Here is a 12,233-nt window from a genome sequence, read left to right as displayed (position 1 = left end):
CCTCAGGTGAACTGAGAAAACGATTGTCTAAAACGCCCTGCAGCTAAGATGTTAAATCTTCATTGGGTGGTTCTCATCACAACCAGCGCAAAAAATGCCCCGAGTAATTAGCTAAAACCTTGCTGTTTATGGTGTCCTTGAGAGTGACATGTCTGTGTCTTTGGACCTGTTTCCCTCAGCAGGGATATGGATCCGAAGTCGCGCGCTCGCGCGTGCTGTCGCAATGTGTGTGTCGATTTTCCCGGGCCGGGTCGGCCGGGTCAGAGGGAACGTTTGCTGACGGTCGCCGGTGATGGATCGCAGTTCGACCCGCGCCGTTCGCGCGCCGGCCCGGGCTATCGTCGCATCGCGGCCCGCCCGGCCACACGGACGAACGGAAACCCTGGCGAGGAGCGTGCGAGCGCCGGTGGCGAAATGAAATGGCACCGCGCGCCGCTGTCAGCGCCCTGAGAATGACGGGGAGGGCGAGGACACAGAGGGTTCCTTGTGGATGTGGTTCACGTAGACTTACCGGAGATTTGTGTGCGTAAGGGGTGGCGATATGCGACCTTGCCGAGTCGCAAAATGCCTTTTTATTTGAGTCTGTAGGTGAATTAGATGCAGTTGGCTGTCCGATAAGTGGACGAGGCACCAACAGGCTGGCGTCTGCTGAAGAGCGCCCAGACTCGACAGCGCCCACGGACCCGCCGGGGCCGAGTGGGTGCGGGTGTGGGGTCGTGACCTCACCGATCGGATGGACCTGACGAAACGCCCGCCGGCGCTCACGGTCGCCGCCGCGTTGCGAAATGATCACTACGCGGCCAGGTGCGCGCGCGCGGCCCTCTGCGAAATGTGGTCAGATTGACCTGGATCGGCGGACTGTATTGGCGGGATGTGCTCACTGGGTGGTGTATGTCAGCCGGCCGGGCGGCTGACTGTCCGGGGTTTCCCGGATTCCGTTACACCACGGTGATATGTCCGCCCGTCTGTTGTGTCTATGGGGAGCGGCCGGTAATGTATGTGGGAGTGATCAGGCACGCCGTGGTCGGTGTCCGTCACTGCCCTGGGAACGTTTGGAGCTCGGACGGCAGCAGGGGCGGCCTCAGAACGGCGGAGGGTTCCAGAACGTTCCACGGCCGACCGGTAGCGGGCCGGGGGCAGCAGTCGGCCCTGCTCGCGATCTGCTCACGCTCCGCGGTGCCCCCTTAGCTCCCCGCTGTACGCTGCGGGCCGGAGCCCTGCTCACGTCTCTCCGTTACCGCTCCTCTGTGCCCCGACCGGCCATTAGTCCACCGCCCGGCGCCGGCGCCGGTGGCCGGTGGGCGCGGGGTCGCCGTGTCGACGGCAGCCCAGTGACCAGCGCCAATGGGGCTGGTGTGGCCGGCGCCGGCCTTGGCGGAGTGCCCGGACCCCTCCTCTGCGGGCCGTCAACATAACGGACCACCGCAGTGACGCGGGGCCGGCGGGTCTGCCGGCCTCCCTCAGTCGCCCCCGGCCAGGGTGGTGGTTATTGCCGCGGTCCACAGCAGGCCGGGGAGGCCGGCACAGGGTCACAACTCCCGCACCGGCCGCCCGCTCCGGAGCCGTGATTTGTGGGGTCCGCTGATGGAGGGGCGGTGCCGCGCCGTTTGAACGTCGTCAGCCGGTGCCGAGTGGCCGCTTTATTGTGGCATATGACAGGCGGGGCTCCGTTGTGCCAGCGGAGGCCTGCCTTGATGTGTGGTGGCGAGATCGCCGCTGAAATAAGTAGGTACGAGAAGAAGCAGGTTGATCCAGGGGTTTGTAACTGTAGAGTGATTCATGTTTTTAGGTCGCCTCACAACAGTTTGAAGCTTGCAGCGATCACCTAACACAGAAGATTGTATCACTGTGGGGCGGAGCCGTGACTGGGCCGGCCGGCTGTCGCGCCTTACTGGTTTTCACACCGGACGCGGGCGGTCTCGTTTGCTGCTCCTTCCTGAAAAGAAAGCTGACCAATTCTGCGGATTCCGTCCCGTCTGTCCTTCCTTTCTTGAGGAAGACAGAAGGCTGACTGTTGAATAACCCCACAGAGACTAACCGATCAATCGGTCCGACCAGTCGAGACCAGCGGTGGATGCCCGCGCCGTGCCTCCGTAAATATGCACCGTGTTTCGGACGTTTGGGAGAGTTTTACGAGCGCTGTTTTATTGTCCCACGATGGGGACCCGGAACCGTCGGCAGTTTAACCTCTCCCGCCAGAGAGCACTGGCCCACCCTTCAGTCAGGTCCGGCGGCGCTATGTTAGGATCGTAGACGTGTTTTTGTTAAGTCATGTGGGGATCGGGTTCCCTGTTTGGTCAATGACATTTCACGTCAGTGGGAAGTTTGAATAAACACCTGCACTTAGCGATGTTGTCAATGACGCTAAGCGGTAATTAGCATATTTCCCAGCATGTCCACCGTGATGGGTGACATGTGTCAGACAAACGGATGACCTCACCACCTGGTGTGACCCCGAGTGACCTCTCTGAGCCGCCTGTGACTCCCTGTGTGGCGGCTGAACCCGACTGCGATCGACCTCAGTCTGGCCACTTCCTTCTGTCGGCTCTGTCCGCGCGCTCTCTTCCTGTCTGGGTCGTTCGGTACGGTCGGTCCCTGCCTCACTACTCCGTGGTACCGCGGCCACCTCCTCCCACCGGACTGCAGCCACGGCTGCTGCCTTCTGAAGGCCGGCAGCGGTCCGTGCTCGCTGACCACTTCCCGTCGTATGTACAGGCCCAGGGCTACCGCGGGAGTCGGAAACAATGAGCACGTTCATCGTCTGATGGTAACGGTGCCAGGAGAATCTGAAAAGGTGACCTAGGCGACGTCTTTTTCTCCCATATACCGCCGTCAAATTAAATGCTTGGTGATTCTGATAAATTTTGTGGCCATGTGCCTCGCAGTTCACGCACATTTCAGTGAAGTGGCCTACGGGCACTTTAAATCACCATTGCTTCAAAAATTAAGTACGCCTGTGGTCTTATGCATCATATGTCTGAGGCATTGTCTCATGCTTTCTTTATTGTCGCCTGTGATCTCAGGCTGGAAACGCTTAGCACTTAAAAAGGCAGCAGGTGTCCCTACCAACATTGCCAATGATATTGATGTCCAATGTCCAATGGTATAGCGGGCTGCCGTTCAGTGCATGGCGTGCACGGCGTGCACCTGTTCAGTGATGGATATAACTGACTGGGGAGGTAGTCAGATGTGCTTACAGTGTCTCTGAGTGTGAGATGTGAGCGGAGTCACTGACAGCGCCGGGAGTGGTTCCGTTCCCACCCTCCTCTGTTGGGTGCGGCACGGTGAATCTGGCCACTTTCCACTGCATACCTGGGTGAATCGAACGGACTCATACTAACGGCTTCTTAAGCTGGGGAAGACGTGAGAGTTTTTCCTGTGTTGCAAATCAAGGGGACAAGAAGAAGAAGAAGAAGAAACACTTTTTGGTACTTTCCGAAAGCGGCAGCGGGTAGATGGACAGTTTAATTGCTGCTGTAAAGTAAAACATTACCTTATTGAAATATTAGCTCAGATTGAAGATGACTGTGACCTTTCATTGGATCGTGACTGGAATGAAGGCTGTGTGCTCCATTGAAAGCGTCCCATGAATAACGTCCGGACGGGTGGCTGGGACGCACGTCGCCGCTCGGTTCGATGAGGTCCTACTATGAATGCCGATGCATTTGCCGTGAAACATGTGCAGTTATTGGCGTTTATGCGACATTGACTGCGCTCGCTGTGGTCCGCGCACGTGACCCCTGACACGGACGTGGTGCGGGTGGTACGGAGAACGGGGAACCGTACTGTACGGATTACGGAGAACCCCGGTGGGTGTTTGGTACGGCCGGCCGTTTGATGTGACCGGCCGACCGTTCTGATTGACATCATAACGAGACCACAGAGTCGATTGAGCGAGGTCAGCCTGCTGAATGTCGATGCCGCTTTCCTTGTGTGTCTTTGGTCGGCGGTTTCGGTCGGTCTGTCGGTCGGGACCCGTTATCATCTTCCCCGGTATCAATGAAGACACGACCGCGTCTCATCTGAATACAATACCTCGGCCTCCCAAATGACTGCGTCATTTGCATGTCGAAAGTTGTTTACACACAGCCCGTCATTGTTCTGGCTTTCTGGTGCCTGTTGGCTGTTGCCCGAAGTGCTTCAATCGGCTCCAAACGCAGAAATGTCAGGGTCGCGCTTCGCGCTATTCCCTGTCATAATTTACATTTCAATGGTCGCCAGCGGGGGTGACGGGATGATTCTGGCGACAAGTTGGTTGGTTTTGTTCCTTTCCGATGTTGTGCTACTCGGTGTCAGCCAGTGTCCTTGTTGACACTATAACACACATTTGACACTCCTTCGGTAGCATTATTGATTCGGTAGCGTTACTGCTCCGCCTCCATTCCAGTGTTTCGTCATCTGGTGGTAAATTGTGACTGATCTGTATTGGCAAATGATAAACTGAACGTGAATAATAACGAAATTTTATATTATACGCGGTCATCATGCCCTCTGCGCACTAAGCAGCTCAGCGCATCAAAAGACATGCTCTTAGTCACCAGTTTTTTATGCGTGTCCTCTGCGCGCGTCGGGGAGCGGCGGCACCTCGGGGTCCGGCGTGCCCAGCGTTTATGCGCCGCGGTAACTCGCTCTGCCGGCGATGACAAATGGCCAGATGATGGAGCCCATCGCCGTGCCGTGTGTCGCAATGGGTGGCAAGTGTGACCGGTGTGTGAAGGGTAGTCGGTACATGACACTGGCGATGTCACATGCCATCAGCTTGGCGGTTAAGAGAATAGGTGTTTTGTTTATTTTACTATCACAGATTTTCGGAAATCTATTTACCATCGTTGGCTTGATTGGGCAATGGGCGTATCCTTAGAGCGTTGAAAGGTTTATTGTGTCTTGAAGGTTTCCCAAAGTCGACTGTAGCTACCAGCGGAGCACGGCCCACCACTGGGACACCAGGTCTGTGTCATTCTTCACGCTTAGCACCCCTGTCCCCTGATCACACGGTGTGCGTATGCGGCGGCACGTGCGGTGTCATGTTTACGCGTGTGGCGCCGTGTCGGCCACCTCAGCGGCACGGATTGCTCACCGTCCGCACGTACTGCCGCACCCGGGACCGATCGGACCGCAAAAACGGCCCCCGACGCCGTGCACCGCGTGAAAGCAGACCCGGTCGGACCATCATCCGCCGCCGGCGCCAAAAAGTGCGCGCGCGCGCGCGCGGCGCGGTTGCGCTGCCGTGTGAGCGGTTGCGCCACTGCACTAGCCCGTGAGCGTGCCGCTGAGCCTCCCCGCGGCCCGGGTGTCCCGGGACTGAGCGGTGGCCTGCTGCCTCGGATGGGCCGCGGCTTAATTGGCAGTTAGCCACTCCAGATAATTAGTCCGGTATGTGGATGGTTTCCGATAGTCACGTCTAGCAGGCTTCTTGCCATTCAAGGGGGGTGTTTTATGCGTACTGCGTAGTGCGCCTTTTACTTTCCATTTTGCACAATTTTCACTTACGTTGAAGGTGAGCTATGGCTAGTTTGAGCATATTTTATTATCATTTCATTGTATCATGAGCATAAGGTCATTTTCTAACATCATAATTTTCACTAAAGTGTTTAGAAAATGTCCTTTTTCAACTACATAACGCAACCCTGATCCCGAACCACAGCTCTGTCGGCTCTTTTTTACGCCGCCGTCAGTCCGGCCAGCCGCAGTGAACGGACGGCCGGCGGCCCTCACCCGGTGATTGTTTGCCCGCTCCAAACGCACTGAACGCTCCGTTTAACAATTAACCACCGCCTGGTAAATCGGTCAATTAATCCCGCCACTGTGCCTGTGGAAATGGCCTGTTTATCTTTGCGTAACCGCCGGCTCGCATGGCCGTGTGCGTGTAATAGGCGGGGGATGATTTAAAGGCCGGGATGTGACACAGAAGGTGACTGGGGTATTCACTGACCCTGTTGCCGCATCGCAGCATTTTATGTGGCAGCGAGTTCGCAGCTCAAGGCAGTGCGAGTAGAAAGGTAATGGCAGCTGACGGTGGGGCTCGGATGGGTTATAACGCCCTGCGCCAACAGTGGTGTGGCTGGATGTCCTGTTTTCTGTGGCCAGCCGGGGCCAGCCTGTCTGTCGCTCTACATCGCCCGTTTCCCGTGCATGCATTAGGCGCTGGTCAGTAGCTGCGGCCAAAGCGTCAGGGCGGCCGGCCATAGTTATGCATCCTGATCTAGATAACGATAGCTGAGTTATGAAACGACGTCCAATTGTACGTATTTTGCAAACCATATGCAATCAAGTGTTGTCATGGTTGTCAGACTTTTTGATATATTTTTGAATTAGCTTGCATTGTTGCAGTTATTTCAAGCTTTCATTTCCATTTACTGCTTATCCAAACTGTCATCAAATATTACTGCTAAGTGTTGATCGTTATTTCGGCTGTCGAGATAGTCTGGGCAGGCTGCTATACAAGCGGCTTGTCCGCCATAAGTTGTGCTCCACATGTGCTGCGCTCATTACCCGGCCCGCGCCTGCACTCGGTCCTCTGTGGCCGCCGTGTCGGTCCACCGTAACACCGTCCGTCCGTTAGAGAGACCCTCGGTGACGGACTGTGATGAAACCCGCGAGAGCCACGGCGGCAGTCCGCGGAGAGTGAGTGGCAGTTGGCACTACTATCCCATCCCCCCCTCCTGTCGATAACGGCGCAAGGTTAAGGTCGCCCCCCCCCCCCCCTACCCGGCCCACTGCCAGCTCACGGCCCCCTGCATTCGCCCCTCTTACGTAATCGAACGAATTCTTGGCCGAGTTGGACCGAGTTCGGTCGACCGACTGTCAGGGCGGCGCGGCGCCGGGGGTGCTAATAATGCTAATTAGCTGGCGGGGATTGACACCCAGCCGCTGGTGCTTTTGGCATTACGAGTGCTGCGTTCGAGGAGGCCGCGATGGAGTCGCGAGACGCGCGGAGAAGCTCGGTGTATAGCGGGAATGGGACTGGCGGCGCTAGGCGCTACAAAGGTGTGGGAGCGACGTGCCGGGCCTCTGAAGACGCTGCCGCCAGCTCCAGATCTGGGTCTGTGGGCCGGCCACTGTGTGGTGTCAATGGGACCGATAGCCCCCGGGCAGGTCCAGATTGGGTGATGAACATTGAACGCCGTGCTGTGCCGTGCCATTTCGCAATGGACGTGTAAACAGACCTGTGTGGATTGTGGCCCGTGCCGTGGTGATTTCGTGTGGTAGTTTCTTGTCGGTGTCATCGCTCCACAGTGCCGATTCATGGCTGGTGTTAAGTCTGCCAGTGATGTGCGTAAATTTGTATACGTTCGATAGTGTCGTTTGACGTTGGATGAGATAAGATTCCCTGTTATTTTGTTACCGTACATAGCCATGGAAGCCGCACGCTCTACGGATGATTTGTAACACAGGCCCGATTTTACGTATGCTCGGCGGCGTCCACGGCGCCATGGCTTAGTTGGTTAAAGCGCCTGTCTAGTAAACAGGAGATCCCGAGTTCGAATCTCGGTGGTGCCTCTTTTCGTGCCTCTTCCCGATTGTACCGTCGAACTTCAGTCGCTTTAGACCGGCTATAGAACATTGCATACTCGAGCATGCATTGCTAGTTTGTTACTGACGAATCAGTCCTACCAGGGCCCCACCCTCCCGGTCTCGGTAAACACGGTCGGTCCCGGCACCAATGCACCGGCCGTCGGGTGGGGTCGGTTCGCGTCCAAACAGCCGCCGAATACCAGGCTAATCGGGCGACCTTGTGCACAGGTCGCCTGACTGACCTCTGTGCACGACAGCTATGCACAGGTCATTTGTGCACGCCGCGGCTAGCAGTACCGGTGGTCTGACGCTGTCAAATTGAACAGACCGCCCAGGGGCGCTCCGGGCCAGCGCTGCTCGGGCTGATCGGGGCCAGGCGGTTCTCGGACCGGAACTCGGCTCGATTCTCCGATCCAGGACCGAGGTCCGGCACTTTCCGGGATCCACCCCGTGTCGGTTAGCGACTCTGATCTCTGAGCCATGTCAGAGCCATGTCAGTCGCCGAACGGTTACCCTCTCCGACACAGAGTTCGGCCCGGATCCCCCGCGCGGAGACCGTTTGCACATGGCAGGAGACGATCCCCTGACGATTGGCTGCGTGTTCGAGCGGTGAAACCGAGCCCCACCGCCGCCACCGCCGTCTCCACTGCGCACCTGATCTGCGTATGTCGATGTCGAAGGCCTCCGCGGCACATGACCGGCTTGTTTTTCTGTGGTGTGCGTTTTTGCGCACGTTTTGGCGGCAGCTGGACGAAGGGCGTGGTCGGGTGGGTCGCCAGATGCCCGTCGCGGTGCGGATGCGTGCAAGGAGAGCCGGCGCCGCGCGCACCGCCACTGGGTGAAGGCTGACAGGCCGGCGGTGCTGTCAGTGCCTACCGGGTGCCATCGGCTCGGCTCGGGTCAGCCGACACCCGGCACTGGGTCAGGGTCGGCACCGACGGCATCTACAGGTCACCGGGCGCCTTTGATGTATACAGAGGGTGATGGAGAAGGATGCGGCCGGGACGAGGTTTCGCCCGACGTGTTTTGTGGCTGCCAGGTGTTCTATCTTCATCGGGGTGCGTCTTGTGAGTCAGACGCCAGTATGTCTTCAGTTTTGGCACAGTGAAGTGCAATGAAGTTCGCCAATTGTCTGGAACCCTTTTGCCGTGTGTCTTCTCTGAACCGCGTGATATTTTCCAATCAAACCTCTCCAAGTGATCACACGGGCCCACTCCTTCATCTCTGCCCGTCGTGGGTGCGCGCAGTGCTGACCTGTCGGCATTCCCTCCCATTGAGGCCGGCTCAGTATGCACGGCGCACCACATGCTCAACTGCTCTGGGCTCCTCCGCGGCGCGGATCCCCACGGCGTGACTGTGCGCGGCGTGTGGGCGCGGCCTCGGCGGCGATCGCGCCGCGCTGAACTGATCGGCCGTTAGCGCCGCTAATGGCAGTCGAACGGCGCTGACCGGGGAGCTGTATGGGCTCCGGGCGCAGGTCGGCGGTGTGGGCGGGCTCCGGACGGTCCGTCACCGTCCGAGCCGACAGCTCTGAACTGCCGTCCGAGCCGACAGGTCTGAACGGCCGTCCGAGCCGACAGGTCTGAACGGCCGTCCGAGCCGACAGGTCTGAACGGCCGTCCGAGCCGACAGGTCTGAACGGCCGTCCGAGCCGACAGGTCTGAACGGCCGTCCTCGCCGGTATGGTTTATGTGCTCGCAGCATGGAACAAGGACGTGATGGTGGTTTATGGTATCGGTTAGCCGTTCATTGTCGACATGCAGGTGATCTTTACTGGCTGATAGAGGAAATACCTCAGCCAGGCACCGATTGCAAGACATTTTTTATTTTTCGATTTAATGTAGGCTTATATTCCAGCCTATTTGCTGCTTACGAGTGATCTACTGGCACTTATGGTGGCTCCGAAATTTTTGTTTGGACACAAGGTGTCAATTTGATGCAGCCGAAGATACTGAAAGAATGAGTCTCCTGTTCCAGCCCCTGGCTGTGGTGGTGGTATACCCTGATGTCGGACAGAGCTGAAGCAGCCGTTACCACCCCGGCCTCGCCGCTCCTCTGCTACAGCCGCTCTCCTGGTCGTCACCATCACCATTGAGGCGCGCCTCTCAGCGCGGTGTCTTGGTGCAGGCGCGCCACCCGTGGCGCTAAGGAGCTCTGCGTCTCGCGTTATGGCTCGTCATTTTCATTTCAGTGCCATTGGGGCCGGGCCGGTGCGCCGTGCCGTGGGGAGTTACTCCGTAGTCCGTGCGTCAGGTGTTAATGCTCGCGGGCCGTCTCCTATGGTGTGGTTCGTGGGCATATGGTATGGTTCTTCTGAGACGAATACGTGTCCATGTGTGCCCGAATCTGACCCGGCTTATTATGGACTCGGCTCGCCAGGATAATTAACCTCTTTTTCATTGTGCAATCCGAACAGGCTCAGGTATCCATGAGAGCCACTTCGGATTTGTTTTATCTTCATCAGACCGCCATCACTGTGATCTTCATGAAGCTCGTATCTCCTTGAATCAGCGTTACAATGTGCAATATCTCAAATACTCGTGTTTCACTGTGACATCTGATGGCTTGGTTCTCTTTGATTTGAATATTTCCCTCCTTCGCAATGTGAGGAATCATGGGAAATTATTTTGTGATCCCGGTGTTTCTTGTATTTGATCTCACTTTCAAATAGTAAGAAAATTAACCTCACTCTCATTCTATCTAAAAGTAAATTCCGGATTCGAAATAAAACAAACTTTTTGAGAAACAAACTTCACTTTCAAATAGCTCACATTGTCGAATGGGCGCTATTCACTGTTTGACATTTTTTTTTTGCCGTAATGGGTCCGTCGGGAGAGGGTCGAGGGAGGAGAGGGCGCCCTCCGTCGGGAGAGGGTCAACCAGCTAAACCGGTCAGCAGTGAGAGCCTGTTTTAAACCGCTTCGGACTTCGCCGTTTGTTTCGTTTAAACCCTGCCTCGGCTATCGGATAAGGTTCCAGACCAGATCAAGTCCGGGAAGTGCTCTGCTGATGGTTGCGGTTGGCACTGTTCAGCAACGGTTGGTTAGCTCGGACACTGACGTGAAAAATTCAAAATCAGATGATTGATATATGATCTGGATTTCCATTTTCCTTCCACGTCCGTACCAGTCACTTCAGGCACAGTAACTTTTCTGGAACGAATCCGTCGTGTGCCTCAGGGGCCACCAGTAAAGGCGCCGCAAGTGGCCCATTTATGTCCGTGAGACCTCGTGACAACTGGGCTCTCCGTGACCGCCGCCACTCGTGAAATGTGAGGGGCGTTGACTAAGCGTGACTAACCTGTTGCCACGTTTGAGTGCCGGCCGGCGGCGGCCTGTCGCGCGGTGGCGATGGGGACATTTCGGAGGTGATATGTGTCTTTGACGGCGCCGCCTGTGACCGCTGCCGTCTGCGACACCGGTGTAACCGGGTGCCACGGGGCGCGACACACGCCATCACTGCCGACTGCTGACGACCATATGCAACTGTCGCTGACTGATGACCGTCTCTGACAAAAGTGACGTTATTTTGGACCTGCTACACTTGATTGCATGCTATGATGTGGAGTCGTGGACGAATTCTGGTAGGGCTGCCTTTGACTGCTTTGGACTGATCTGGTGACTGACTGCCTTTACCGGCGCTAGTGCAATGTCCACTGCCGGCGGTAGTGCCAGCTCAGTAATTGGGCGTAAAATGACCTTAGCAGTCGGTGCGCCCTAAAGCCCCAATTAACAAAAACAATAGTGCCAGCAAAAGACATTGCCTGCCGTTGTTACCGATCCGGAGGCTGTGTTTGTGACTGTTACTGTTTGTGACCGTTTGTGAGTTGACTGTGACTGTGTCGCCTGTCGGTTGTGTTTGTGACCGTCCGGCGATGACTCAACGCTGCCGGTCTGATTGTGTGGAGCGCCGGCCGCAGTGACCGCCCAGGGCGACCGCCTTCCCTTGCTTCACCAGTGCGTTCGGCCGGGAACGCAACCCTAATGGTTGGCCGGTTACGAAAACGATGCGACCGCGCGCACCTCCGCTCACGTCGGTCCGAGGGTCCATCGGTCCGCCCCCGTACCGGACATGACGATCAGGTGGTGTCACTGCCAGCTCCGGCCTGAGGCGAGCGGGGGCGCGATGGCTGATGGCTGGTGATGACGGCGTGCTCACGCTGAGTCAGGTTGATAGCTGAGCCTTTGGGCTGTCGTGTATATTGGTGGCGGCGAGTGTGGGGCTCAGAAGTCTGCCCTCACCGCATTGCTAATACATTGCTGCTCGCGGAGCGGACGTGCAGCTGGGAGTCTGGGAGTTAGACTAACCCGCATCGCTCGCGCGTCCGAGCTAGACGAGGATTGGGCGCAGGGTTCTACAGGAGCGCAGCTTACTCATCCTGCGCTCCCAGAACATTGCCGGGGGGTAGAGAGAGCTGGTTTTGGGAACATCCCTTTCGGCATTACAGTGCACTGACACATCTGCTCGTCATATCAGCGTCACAAAGTCAACTCATCACAAAAATCGTCCCTCGAAACCATGCACCCATCACAGTGCAACTCGGCCCACCCCACGGGGCCTCTGTGTGCGCTGCCGCCCGGGCCCGGCCCATGTGGCGGCCGGGGAGCATTCATTCTGGCCAGGGTTCATAATGTCCAGGGTACGCTATGCCCAGTGTCAAAATGGCCAGTGCCTTGAATGGGCCAGAGTTCATAATGTCCAGGGATTGCATGGTCCAA

General features: G+C 57.0%; 1 protein-coding gene and 1 non-coding gene across 2 annotated transcripts in view; both read left to right on the top strand.

Annotated features, from left to right (window-relative positions):
• LOC122379682 (neurofilament heavy polypeptide-like) overlaps positions 1–12,233 on the top strand; it is a 110,139-nt gene that overhangs the window by 72,267 nt on the left and 25,639 nt on the right. The window lies entirely within an intron of this gene.
• On the top strand, positions 7,427–7,500 carry Trnat-agu. Its single transcript has one exon. It is a non-coding gene; the product is annotated as a tRNA-Thr (tRNA).

Source organism: Amphibalanus amphitrite, unplaced genomic scaffold (genome assembly GCF_019059575.1).
Source record: "Amphibalanus amphitrite isolate SeventyFive unplaced genomic scaffold, NRLGWU_Aamphi_draft 000082F_arrow, whole genome shotgun sequence".
Classification (NCBI taxonomy): Eukaryota; Metazoa; Arthropoda; class Thecostraca; order Balanomorpha; family Balanidae; genus Amphibalanus; species Amphibalanus amphitrite.
Note: the sequence above shows the minus strand (reverse complement) of the source record. Positions and strands in the feature narration are given on the sequence as shown.